This window comes from Carcharodon carcharias, chromosome 1 (assembly GCF_017639515.1).
Source record: "Carcharodon carcharias isolate sCarCar2 chromosome 1, sCarCar2.pri, whole genome shotgun sequence".
In the NCBI taxonomy this organism is placed as follows: domain Eukaryota; kingdom Metazoa; phylum Chordata; class Chondrichthyes; order Lamniformes; family Lamnidae; genus Carcharodon; species Carcharodon carcharias.
In genome coordinates, this window is record NC_054467.1 from 19398848 (window position 1) to 19413189 (window position 14342).

General features: G+C 44.0%; 1 protein-coding gene across 1 annotated transcript in view; it reads left to right on the forward strand.

Moving 5' to 3' along the window:
• LOC121269681 (thrombospondin type-1 domain-containing protein 4-like) overlaps nucleotides 1–14342 on the forward strand; it is a 381085-nt gene that overhangs the window by 36874 nt on the left and 329869 nt on the right. The gene's annotated exons all lie outside the window — the stretch shown is intronic.

Below are 14342 nucleotides of genomic sequence, written 5' to 3' on the forward strand. Positions count from 1 at the left end.
GACGCATCCAAAAAGCGAGAATTTACGTTGGATATTTTCTATTCACACAATAGTTACTTTGGATAAAAACAGTTAAGATTGAGCAGGAAAACATCAATTTTATTCAAGTGAAGAAAAGTACATGGCTCTAAGGACCAGTTGTGCCACGGTCCAATGGAAACAGATACAATAAGCTTGTAGTTCACCAGATTTTGGCAAGCTCCCTTCCTTACTATCAGTTCAGTCCAAGAATCATATGCTGGTAACTTGGCCCAGGTTTTCCAGAGTAAAGAATTTCAGAATATTGAGAAAACACTGAAGATCTATGTTCTCTGAAAGCCTACTTCAGAAAATGGAGACTTTGACCAATGCCACCAGGACTATCATTTCAGCCTTCCACCCAAACAACTCGAAGGCAGGACTTCACGTCCAGTTCTGTGGGCGACCACTCACCCATGACCCAACGCCGTCTTGGCATTACTCTTGACGAATCATTGACCTACCAGCAACCCCTCTAGAATACCGGAGCTAAGGTCAAGGGTGAATCTCGTATGGAAACTGGTGACTGCCACCTGGGGCAGCAGAGTCAGCACACCATGCTCTGCTTCACTCACCCAACAGCAGAATACTGCTGATCAACCTGGCTCAGGAGCCGCCACACAAACATGGCGGACACCCATCTTTGGGAGGTCATGAAGATTATTTCTGAGATGTTGAGCTCAACACAGCTTGAATGGCTTCCTGTCCACGGTGAGCAACTTCTTCCTCAAAGAACACCATTGGCTGACAGCTAACAAAGTGCTCCCATTGACACAGGACCGGAAAAAATCCCACACGTTGGTCTGAATTTCCACAGTCCTTACCCAAACACACTCCACACCCCACAAACTGATGACAGCCCCATCTCTCGATGGCACACCTCCTGGTTGACTGCAAACATCACCAATCACAACCTGGTAACTGACCCGAGTGGTGAAGCCCCAGGTTTCAACCTTCCACAGAAAATCTGGACAGCCCTCAACCACTTGAGGACGGACTTATCTTACGAAGAAAGGTTGAACAAGCTGGGCCTATGTCCGTTAAAGTGTAGAAGAATGAGACGTGATCTTATGGAAATATTTAAGATCCTGATGGGATTTCATAGGTAGATACCAGGACAATGTTTCCACTTGTGGGAGAGACTAGAACTAAGGGACACGGTTTATGAATAAGAGGTCTACCATTTCAGCCGGAAGTGAGGAGAAATATTTTGTCTCAAGGTGTTGTTAGTATGCGGAATTCTCTTTCGCAGAAAGCAGTGGAGGCTGGGTCACCAAATTTATTCAAGGCGGAGTTAGACAGATTTTTGATAGACAAGGGAGTCAAGGGTAATGGGGGGGCAGACAGGAAAGTGGAGTTGAGATCACAAATAGATCAGCCATGATCTTATTAAGTGGCAGAGCAGGCTCGCAGGGCTGACTGGCCTACTCTTGCTCATGGAGTCCGATGTTCCTATGTTCTGTGTTTCTATGAGCCAGGGAAGATGTGGCCACTTGCCTCACAGGTGGACCATGAGGAATAGTTCAAATTGAGACTGCGGCCATCCAGGTCAGACCATCACCCAAATACTGAACTTCTGCCCTGAGAGATCCATTCCTGGTGGCATCTGAACCATTCACACTACATCAGCTGAAGCCATTGAATGGATTGTTAACCTCAACATCGAACTATAACTGCAGCTCCAGCCATATGAATAATGATATTAGTCAAGAAGCAACAGACTCTGAATGCTTCAGTGGGCTGGATTTTATGCTCCCCTACCGCTGAGTTTGCAGATGGGATAGTCTGTAATATCCAGCGGGCTGTTTGCCCAGTGTCTATCTGCCTTGACCTATCTGAAATTTTAAGTGGGGCGGAGGAGGCATCAGGCAGTCTGCCCACCTTGGGCATCCCGAGGCCCTTAAGTAGCCAATTAATGGCCTTATCCCACCCCATTATTATATTACCTGTGGCAAGGTAAGCCCCAGGCCAAGTCCAGGCTGCTGTTGGACATCCTTTGGGGACCCCCCCCGGCCTCATCAATGGCACCTCTCCCTAGGTTATCCCTCCCCTTTAACCCACCCTCTGGCCTCTTGAACCCTGCCTTCCTTCCCCCAACCCCCCTCACTTAGACCCTCAATCCCGTACTTACCTGGGCTCTTGGCATGGTGGGACTGCCTGTTGAGCCAGCAGTGACCACCACACCCAGCTGGCATTGTTGGGACTATGGAAATGCCAGTCATCCGATTGGCCAACAGCTGGGGTTTCCTCCCGAGATATGGGCAGAGGCCTTGCCTTAAAAGCAATCAATGATGCTCCCAGCATTAAATTGCTGTGGGATAACTGTCGGGATCTTGGGATGGCTTAATCACCCCCCCACCTCCCAAGCCGACCTTTTAGGGGCTAGAACCACGGCACCCTATAAAATACAGCTCTGTGTACATTTGAAATGCACAGTCATTCGTTAACCTCAGTTATGGTATGATTTAAATATGTTACGGAAAGGAGGGGGGGTGTTTAATATAAACCATACTGATTTCTCCTCTTACCACCCGTCCATAAACAGAAAGGCGTTGATTCGCCCTTTAAGCAGTGGCATATTTCCCAACCACTTGGTTTTGGTATTATCCAATTTCTATTATTAACCTCACAGCAAAACTCGAGATAGGATGAACTCAAAGAATTAGTTTACTTGCACACACTTAAAGCGCAGGAGGGGGGGTCACAACGTTCCCCACTTTGCATTCATACAGTAAAAGAGGGATAAAGAAAAGAAAGATTTACACTGCAGAGACCATGGAGAAATGAAATGGTGGCTCACATGGGTTCCAGAGTCCAGGATCAAAGTCCAATGAGGTATTCCTTCACAGAGGTTAGCAGGTTGAAAACCAATGCTGTATAATTCACCTTTCTGGTGGAGTTGACTTCACCTGATGAAATAGGCACACAGAGATGGATCAGTCTTGTAGGCAATGGTACAGAAGATCCAGCAGAAACAGTGTAGGTGGGGCCAGGTATTCAATCTGAGCAGAGCCCCTTTCCTGCAAGGCTGCTTGAAGAAGCTTGCAGTTCCACAAGGCAATATTACTGGTTTCAGAAACTGGAGATACATGTCACATGACTCCCACCTCTCCACATTGTCTTTGAGCAGGGATGTGCATCCCTCGACTGGACCTCCGAGATGGTTGAATGTCTCACCCATTAAGAATTGAAAGGAAGGTTGCAGGGTTGCATTTGACAAAGTGCCACATCAAAGGCTATTGCAAAAAATAAAAGCTCATTGTGTAGGGGGTAACATATTGGCATGGATGGAAGATTGGCTAGCTAACAGGAAGCAGAGAGTTGGCATAAATAAGTCTTTTTCTGGTTGGCAGGATGTGCCGAGGGATCAGTGTTGGAGCCTCAACTTTTTACAATTTATGTAAATGACTTTGATGAAGGGACCAAAGGAATGGTTGCTAACTTTGCTACACAAAGATAGGTTGAAAAGTAAATTGTGGAGAGGACATAAGGAGGCTACAAAGTGATATAGGTAGGTTAAGTGATTGGGCAAAGGTCTGGCAAATGGAGTATAATTTGGGCAAATGTGAAATTGTTTAATTTGGCAGGAAGATTGAAAAAGAAGCTTATTATCTAAATACTGACTGATTGCAGAGCTCTGAGCTTTAGAGGGATCTGGGTGTCTTCGTGCATGAATCATAAAAGGTTAGTATGGAGGTACAGCAGGTAATTAGGAAAGCTAATGGAGTGTTATCATTTATTGTAAAGGAAATTGATTAAAAAAGTAGGGTGGTTATGCTTCAGTTATACAGGGCATTGGTGAGACCACGTCTGGAGAATTGTGTACAGTACTGGTCTCCTTTTTTAAAGAAAGATATAAATGTGTTAGAAGCAGTTCAGAGAAGGTTTACTAAACTAATACCAGGGATGGGCGGGTTGTCCTGTGAGGAAAGGCTGGAGGTTAGGCTTGAATCCTCTGGAATTTAGAAGAGTAAGAGGCAACTTAATTGAAACTTTTAAGACCCTGAAGGGTCTTGAGAGGCTGGATGTGGAGAGGATGTTTCCTCTTGTGGGACAATATAGAACTAGGGGGCATTGCTTAAAGATAAGGGTCGCTTATTTAAGACAGAGATGAGTACAAATTTTCTTCTTTGAGGGTTGTGCGTCTTTGGACCTTTCATCCTCAAAAGGTGGTGGAAGCAGAGTCTTTGAATATTTTTAAGGCAGAGTATGATAGATTCTTGATTAAGAAGGTGGTGAAAGGTTATCGGGGGTAGGCAGGAATGTGGAGTTGAGGTTGCATTCAGATCAGCCATGATCTTATTGAATGGCAGAGCATGCTCGAGGGGCTGAGTGGCCTACTCCTGCTCCTAATTTGTACGTTCATATGTCCCTTGCCCTAGCAAGATGAATAAACTCCAGTTGGCCAACTTGGGTTATGAAATGCAGATGGCCTTCATATAGCTCTCTTTGAATTTGGTGTCTGCAGCCCACAGGGGGTCGTTAGCATCTCTTCGGTGATAACGAGGTGCATGTTTCTTTGATACTGCCAGGTAGTTCCTTTTGTTTGAGGGTCACAAACCGACATGGATTCAGCCATTTTAAAAGGTCATTGTCCAGTTTTAAATTTTTAGAAATAGCCATGAGGATATCTATATATTTGTACATCTTTTACAATATATATATATTATAATATATATTTTTTATTTATATATATATATAAACAATTATACAGTGTGATGTCTTAGTCTCGTCACAGATGGAGAACTTTCACACATTGTTGTCAATCTCCACATATAATTGCGGTGTTTATTTTTGAATTTGAAATTTAGAATGCATACCCAGTATTAAGCAAGCTTTAACTTCCTAAATGATGAATAGGGTGCTTGCATCCAAAGGCTAAGTATCTTAAGGTTCTGCTTGATTTGATCCTGAAACAAATGCACTGTGAAGGCTCAAAGTCTTTGCAAAGTGAACTAGTCTTAATGGGGCCAGTGGTGGGGTAGGATGTATTGCCTCAGATATGAAAAACAGACATAGCCTCAGGATAATGGACTTATTATTTAAGGCCTGAGATGTGGAGAAATTTTTTCACTTAAAGGGTTGTGAGTCTTTTGAATTCTTCACCACCGAGGGTTATGGGTGCTCCATCAGTGAGTATTCAAGTCTGGGATATGTAGATTTTTTGACTTCTCAGAACACCAAGGAATAGGGGGAGCAGGCAGGAAAATGAAGTTGAGGCAGATGATCAGCCATAATCATATCAAATGATGGAACAGTCTCAAGGGGCTGAATGGCCTACTCCTGCTACTCTGTTTTATGTTCTTTTCAACTCATTAGAAGGTCCTACTCCTGATCAATATTTAATGGCCTCACTTTAAATATGGTGATCGTGCTAAATTGTACCCTGAGATATCTCAATGTGTATAATTCACTGTAATGGACAATGTAATATAATGCTAAAGGAGGCCAAATCTTAACAGTATAATAATTTTTTTGGATAACATAATTTTTTTTAAAACCTCAGCCCGGACCTCGCTATGGCCCATCTATTCTCAACTTCTACCAACAAAACTTTGCCTCTAACTATCAGGATGTAGGCAAGAGTGAGAATGGAGTGATCCTGCCTCCCAGTTTTCCTTTCTATTCTGCTTGTGGTAACGGGTTTGGCTTCTGCTTAATGTCTCCCCACAGCCATAGCTGTCAAGAATCAGACTCAGCTATGCTGTCCATGGTTGAACAACACACTGATACTCACCGTCTGGATTTCACAGGTTGGCCATTTCCTGAAATACTCAAGGGCTTCTTGTGCATTGGAAACCATAGTCCCAGTGTGTCAGGTGTGGCTTAGCTGGTTGCTCTCTTGCCTTTGAGCCACAAGGGATTGGGACATGTCCCACCCAGAACTTGCGTACTGAGGGAGTGCTGCCCTGTCGAAGGTGCCATGTTTCGGATGAGATGTTAGTCTGCTCTCTCAGCTGGAAGAGCAGGGCAGTTATCCCTGGGGCCCTGGTCAATACTTATACTGCAACAAACATCACAAAAACATATAACCTGGTCATTCTCACGTTGCTGTTTGTTGGAGCATGTTTTGTGCAAATCGGTTGTTGCATTTCCTACAATATGTCAGTGATTACACTTCCAGAAGTACTTTATTGGCTGTAAAGCACTTTGAGACATTTGATGGTCATGTAAGGCACCAAATCAATGCAAGTCTTTCTTTTTCTCCTTGAACTTGCCGCATTCATTTTTATCTGTAACTCTGATCTTTATTAGCACCCTGCTTCTCAAACATCATTGTTTATGAAAGTGTGCAAGATTTAATGCTTGATGTGTTCACTGACCATAGACTGCTACATGCCGTTAATAAGCACAGTTAAACCACTTGGATTATTTTGCTTAAAGTAAAGTTACTTTGTCTTTATTTGTCCTCTTCCATTTCCCTGTTCTAAGTAATCACAGAATTCCAATGGTGGTTATCCTTCTAAGAAATGGCTGCATTGGAAATTGAGGTCTTAGTATCTATAGTCTGGTTGGGTCAGAGTTTCAAATTTAAAAAATCTCAAACCCAACCCCATTCCACTTTCAACCGGCCACTTCCAAGTTTAACAGGGGCAGGACAGTGAACAGGCATCCATCCAGCTCCCAGGAGGCAGACTGACAATTTAAATATTTTAATGAGGCTGGCAGCCTCTGATTTAACATCCTTTACAGGTTTAACTGTGGCCAGCCGTGTTTCCCAGGCTTAAGGAAGCCTGGCAGCTGAAGGGAGGTGAGGATATCTTCAGGGAGAAGGTAAATATCCTTTACAGCAGTTTTTGTGGGCTGGGAGGAGCATGAATATTTCATACTGGTTTCACAAGTTTCTCCCACACCATTTCCCTTCCTCCCCACCCCTCACACAATGACCTCTGTGATGAGGGATCAGAATCTCTCCCACCGGAATTGGGCAGGGACCTACCTGGTCCCGCAGCCTCTGGTGTCCTCCCTGCCCCACTAGAAGCTAACCCTTTCACCCAAGCTGACCTCTGTGTGGGGAACCCATGCTGTGGCACCTAAAGTGCCAGAACACATGACCAAACCTACATGTCTGAATTTCCCATTTGTAACAAACTCCTGTTAATATGTAGGCCAATGTGTCTTGCTTATCTTCCTCTGTTTAAACGATTACATACCCTGCTTCCTTTAGTTCATTTTCGTACTGTTGCTCGTTACCAAACAAAATGTTTTAAATAGTGGATACACCTTCAGGATTTCGGCTTCAAGAATCTTTTCTATCCATCCTGTTGAATTCTGACTGCTGTTTGATTCCATCTGTGATAGATGCCAAGTCCCCAAGTTAAATTATGTACACTGCGGTATCAGACGATCCCGATCAGTGGTTCCACTGTAGCTGCTGCTTTGTTTTGATCAGGCAGAGGCTAGGCTGATGTGGAAACCCATCAAAATCATGAAGCATTTGCACTAAGTAAAGCATTAAGAAATCCACAACTTTCCACCTACTGACAGAACAGGCAGGATTTAATGCAGCACATTGTAGCGGGAACCATGGCAGCCAGGCCCGTGTCATTGGGGTTGAGAGCCCGCATCAGTCTCCCGGCCATGGGAAAACCTCCCCTGATTAAGTCGGAGGATGGAAGGAGCTGGCACAGGATTTCCAGTTGCCGACAGCAGGATGTCAGTTATGCTCATTAATGAGCCAATTGACACCCATTATCCCTCAGCTCACCACAGTTTTGTGGTGGCTCAAGGGTTAAATGGGGGCAACTCTGCTTTCCTGCACCTCCCAAAGGCTGCCCAGCACAACCCTGTTGGGCTTGCCAGCAGCTTACTGAGGTGGGGGCTGGGGGTGGAGGGGGGTGCATAGAGGGTAGGGGGAGGAGCAGGGTCCCTTGTGCCAGTTTGAGGGGCCCAGCACCTGGAAGGAGAGGGCCACTGAAAGCCAATCAACCCCCCCCCCACCTCTACTGCATCCCCCACCCCGCAATTCTCATCCCCCACTCACCTTATGCCTGAGATCCCTTGCTAATCCTGGGCCTCTGGTGAGTGCATTGCCAGCAGCTGCCACTGCTCCACCCGATGGTGCTGATGGTAATGAGCCTGTGCCAGCCTTTGACTGGCCAACAGCTCTCAGTGGGTGGGACTTTTGTTGCTGGGGTCTTGAATCCTGGGGAAGGCCCAATGATGGCTCCTTATGTGCCTGTTAGGCATCCCCCATGGAAATGATAGGTATTCCCCTCCAGTTCTCTGACCAGTGGGCCAACTGAATTCAGGCCCACCGCTAATCTAAGTCCAGAGAGCTTTGGTGCACTTTGGCAAGATTAAGGTGCTGGAGACCCTTAAATGTGCCACAAGACGTCTGGAGTTTAATGAACAGAATCACATAGATTGCCAGCACAGATCATTGATAGGTTTTCCACGAGAACCTTTACCTGTTAAAGCATTGATTTGCTTGGGTAACAGAACTTGAGCAAGATAAATCCCAGCTGCAGGGATGCCTAAGTCTGTAGGTCCTATTTATCAGCAGGTTGCCTGCTCCAACATCAACAGTGACCTGGATTTAAGAAGTGAAACGATTTCCCCAGTCCCCTGACCAACTGTCATTGTTCAACCAGAAATAGCTTATCTCTCTGTTATTCTTTTGCTGTGCCATCATATCCATTTCATCATTACAACTTCCTGTTTCCACCTCTGTAATATTACCTGACTTAGCCCCTGCCTCAGCTCATCTGCTGCTGGAATCCTCATTCATGTCTTCATGACCTCTAGACTTCACTATTCCAATACAATCCTCATTGGTCTCCCACATTCAACCCTCCGTAAACTTGAGGTCATCCAAAAATCTGCTGCCCGTGCCTTAACCATCTTCCTTTGTGCTGGGTATGACTCCATCCAGGGGGAAAATTCTTCACTGGTTGGAGTCATGCATAGCACAAAAGATGATGGTTGTGGTTGTTGGAGGTCAGTCATCTCAGTTACGGACATCACTGCAGGAGTTCCTCAGGGTATTAGACACAACCATCTTCAGCTGTTTCATCAATGACATTCCTTTCATCATAAGGTCAGAAGTGGGAATGTTTGCTGATGATTGCACAATGTTCAGCACCTTTCGTGACTCCTCAGATATTGGAGCGCTCCATGTGCAAATGCAGTAAGACCCGGATAATATCCAGTTTGGGCTGACAAGTGGCAAGCAACATCCGTGCCACACAAGTGCCAGGCAATGACCATTTCCAACAAGAGAGAATCCAACCATCGCCCCTTGACACTCAATGGCGTCACCATCGCTGAATCTCCCATTATCAACATTGACCAGAAACTGAACAGGACTAGCCATACAAATACTGTGGCTACAAAGGCAGATCAGAGGTTAGGAATCCTGCGGCGAGTAACTCACCTCCAGAATCTCTAAAGCCTGTCCTCCATCTACAAGGCACAAGTCAGGAGTGTGATGGAATACTCCCCACTTACCTGGATGAGTGCGAATCCATATGAACATACATATGAACATATGAATTAGGAGCAGGAGTAGGCCACTCGGCCCTTCAAGCCTGCTCCGGCATTCAATAAGATCATGGCTGATCTGACTGCAATCTTAACCTCACATTCCTGCCAACATCCGTTAACCTTTGACCCCCTTGTTTATTAAGAAACTATCTACCCCTGCCTTGAAAACTTTCAAAGACTCTGCTTCCACTGCTTTTTGAAGAAGGGACTTCCAAAGTCTCACAACCTTCTGAGAAAGAAAGTTTCTCATCTCTGTCCTAAATGGGCAACCCCTTATTTTTAAACTGTGATCCCTAGTTGTAAATTCTCCCGCAAGAGAAAACATCCTTTCCACATCCACTCAGGATCTTCAGGTTTCCTCAGGAGCTTATATTTTTCAATCAAGTCTCCTTTTACTCTTCTAAGATCCAGTGGATACAAGCCTCGCCTGTCAAACCTTTCCTCATAAGACAACCTGCCAATTCCTGGTATTGGCTTAGTAAACGTTCTGTGAACTGCTTCTAATGCATTTATATTCTTCCTTAAATGAGACCAGTACTGTACACAGTACTCCAGATGTGGTCTCACGGGTGTCCTGTAGAACTGAAGCATATCCTCCCTACTTTTGTATTCAATTCCCTTCGCAATAAACAATAACATTCTATTAGCTTTCCTAATTACTTGCTGCACCTGCATACTAGCCTTTTGTGATTCATGCACTTGGAAATGCAGAACCCTCCAAATCTCAGAGCTTTGCAATTTCTCACCATTAAGATAGTATGTTTCTTTTTCACTCTTTCTGCCAAAATGGACAATTTCACATTTTCCCACATTATACTCCATTTGCCAGACCTTTGTCCACTCGCTTAACTACCTATGTCCCCTTAACATTCAAGAAGCTTGACAACATTCAGGACAAAGCAGCTTGCTTGATTGGCACCCCATCCACAAACGTTCACTCCCTTCACCACTGACGCACAGTGGCAGCAGTGTGTACCATCTACAAGATACACCACAGGAACTCATCAAGGCTCCTTAGACAGCACCTTCCAAACCCATGACCACTACCATTTACAGGGACAAGGGAACCAGACACATGGGAACACCACCACCTGGAAGTTCCCCTCCAAGCCACTCACCATCTTGACTTCAAAATTTATCACTGTTCCTTTAACATAGCTGGGTCGAAATCCTGGAGCTCCATCCCTAACAGCTTTGGGGATGTACCAACACCACATGAACTGTAGTTGTTCAAGAAGTCAGCTCACTATCACCATCTCAAAGGCAATTAGGGAAGGGCAATAAATGCTGGCCTAGCCAGACATACCCACATCCCATGAATGAATAAAAAAAACTTGCAACATGTCCCATCAGCCCTGTGCTCACAGACTTACATTGGCTTCCAGTCAAACAACATCTTGGTTTTAAAATTCTAATTTTTGTTTTCAAATCCTTCAATGGCCTTGCATCTCTGTGATCTCCTCTATCCCCACAACCTTCCATGATATCTATGCTCCTCTAATTCTGGTCCCTTGAGCATCCCTGATTTTAATCATTCGACCATTGGTGGTTGTGCCTTCAGTTGACTAGGCCTAAGCTCTGTAAAATCTTCCCTGAACCTTCCCTCTTCTCTACCTCACTTCCCCCATTTAAGATATTCCTTAAAACTTATCTTTTACCTAATATCTCCTTGTGGGTCTTGGTGCCATACTTTATTTTATTGCACTCCTGTGAAATGCCTTAAGGCACTGTATAAATATAAGTTGTTTGTTGGACATTGCAGTGACCAGATTGACTGTTACATTAGTAAAATGTAACAAAAGTAACTACATTTCCAAAGGAATTTATTAATTGTAAAATGCTTCGGGTTGTCCTGAGGATGTGGAAGATGCTATATAAATGCAAGCTCTTTCTCTCTTTATTATGAATTTGTCTAGCCCAGGGATCCTCCTTTCAGAACATAAATGCCAAGTGTGCTAGAAGCAAAGTCCAGAGGTTTAACATGAACATGAACATTAACATGAAATGCTGTGAAAAATTCCATCATTACTGCTTTGTTGACAAAGACATCAAAACATCATCAGCAAGTCAGTTCCAATGGCTGTCGAAAAGTGATGAAGCTTTTGGACCCAAGCAAATAGTTATTTTATAGGTCAAGTGTTTCCTACTCACCATACAGCAGCTTAATTGAACAATAACACAAAAGAATGATGATAAGTGGAAAAGTAAATGGTACTGGAGAGAAGGAAATGGATTAAAGGAGAAAGAAAGAAATAATAAGGGAAAGCAAATGCAGAATAGTAGAAAGAATACTGAGGAAGTGATAACAATTTCCTAATATTCTCTTTCTGTCTGTCTCGGATCGATGGTAATCTAGCATAGGAGATTGTCTACTTTTTATAGAAGCTCATTAATTTTCATTTAATTGATTTCAATGGCATGTCAAATTACTGCCAAGGCAAGCAAGATAAAAATTTACTGTTTTGCCTTTCTCCCCATCTTTCTAACTCCTCATCTCTTTGCTGTTGTCCTTGTCTCACACTACATTTTGCTCCCAATTCTTTCTTCCCTCATTCTTTATCTCTGTGTTGCTCCACCTTTTTATGTCTGTTCATATGTGAGCATCTCTCTGTTTCTCCCAGTCTCTTTCTCTCTGTCTCTCTCTGTCTGTCTCTCTCTGACACTGCAGACTCCCTACCTGCTCCTTCACGCAGCCTTCTTCAGTGTGCTCCCCGACCAAGAGGGAGCCACACCTGTCAATCTGGTCTCAGAAACGGCCATCATTAAATTATCGTTGATTGTCAGTAAAAACCCATATTCCTCACTAACGTCCTTCAGGGGAGAAAATCTATCTATCTGCTGCCTTTGTCCTTCTGCATGGTAGTGGTCGTAGGTTTGGAAGGTGCTGTTGAAGGACCGTCCTGCAGTACATCTTGTAGATGGTACACACTGCTGTTACTGTGCGTCGGTGGTAAGAGGAAGTGAAAGTTTGTGGAAGTGGTGCCATTCAAGCGGGCTGCTTTGCCCTGGATGGTGTTAAGCTTCTTGAGTGCCGTGGGAGCTGCACTCATCAGGGCAAGTGGGAAGTATTCCATCACATTCCTGACTTGTGCCTTGTAGATGGTGGACAGGCTTTGGGGAGTCAGGAGGTGAGTTACTCGCCATAGGATTCCTAGCCTCTAACCTACTCTGGTAGCCACATTATTTATTTGGCTAGTCCATTTCAGTTTCTGGTCAATGGCAACCCCCAGGTTGTTGCTCGTGGGGCATTCAGTGATGGTAATGCCAATGAACGTCATGGGGTGATGGTTAAATTCTCTCTTGTTGGAGATGGTCATTGCCTGACACTTGTGTGGCACAAATGTTACTTGCCACTTGTCAGCCCAAGCCTGGATACTGTCCAGGTCTTGTTGCATTTGGACATGCTTCAGTATCTGAGGAGTCGCGAATGGTGCTGAACATTGTGCAATTATCAGTGAAATGGCCTAGCCTAGCAGGCAACTCAGTTTAAGGGCAATTAGGGATGGGCAAATAACATTGGCCTTGTCAGTGACGCCCGCATCCCATGAAAGAATAAAAGAAAAGATGGCAGTATGCGTGGCGAAGAGTGTAACAAAATCATACATAAAAAGCTGCAACGAGGATTAATGTTTCTATAGTTTAGTTCCAGTCATTGCTTAATTTGGAGCTGTTATTTAGTGGTTAAAAAGCCTTCTCTTGCTTTTAGCTGTCTAAGGTCTCACAGCGTCTTTGTTTGAAAGTTCACTGCACATCTGTTCATCACATTACATGATCTGTGGAAAGGTGGGGCATTTTTGCTTTCAGGAAACTTGCCTTGTTGAAAAACCATTCATCACAGGTTAGATGGAGTATTTCAGAAAATGGTTAGCAAATTGTTTAACAAATGCCTTATTGACAGATATATTTATTTGAAAACCTGTTAAAAATACATTAAATAGGACAAAGGGACTGGGCTTTTGTGATCATTGTAAGATTATGAAGAAAGTACAAACAGCTGCCACTCTGTTTATTGTCGAGCCATGGCTGTCACAGCTAATTACACATTTAACTGAATATTCTAACCTGATACTTTACATTCCATTTACTTGAACAAATTTTATAGGAATCAGAGATTGACTTTGTTCTCTCTCTCAGGCTTTTCTAGTGAATGCTCATTCCAATCTGTAGTTTTCTTACCTCTCCAGGACAGGGATCCCTGGGTCAGCCTGAAACGTTTCTACAACTCATATTTACATTTCTCTTTAAAATGCTTCATATTGTCCTCTGGAATCCTTTCAACGCTTCCATAAAGATAACCCCTTCAATTATACACAGCTTACCTTTTTGTCACCATGGTGAATTATTGACTGTCTGGAAGTTAGCGCGTTCCCAGGTACGTCTGGTATGTGGAGGGCACGAACAGGCCATTCCACGCATTTCTTTTCAGCGCCATTCCTATTAACTTTGTACACAGATGGTTACGATCATAGTTCTCCCCCCTTGCCCATGTACTGATACTGAATCCTTGAAAACTCAACTTTCTAGCTGCTTGGAGTATATTGCTGTTATGTTGGTAAGTGGATGGAGCGTAAATGAATGGCTGGTCTCAACCAGATCGAGTTCTCAGGTCATATTCAATTTACAGAGCATTTTCTTTGCTGTGTTTTTCTCTGGAATTTACAATGGTAAAACCACCGTTTTGCAATCAGATATTCCCATTTCATGTGCAGAAGCTGTGCTGAAAGGCAGCACGAATTAAAATAGGAAAGGTTTGCACTTTTCATGACCACGGGACATCTCAAAGCACTTTTGCAGCCAATGAAGTACCTTTTGAATTGTAGTCACTGTTGTAATGCAGG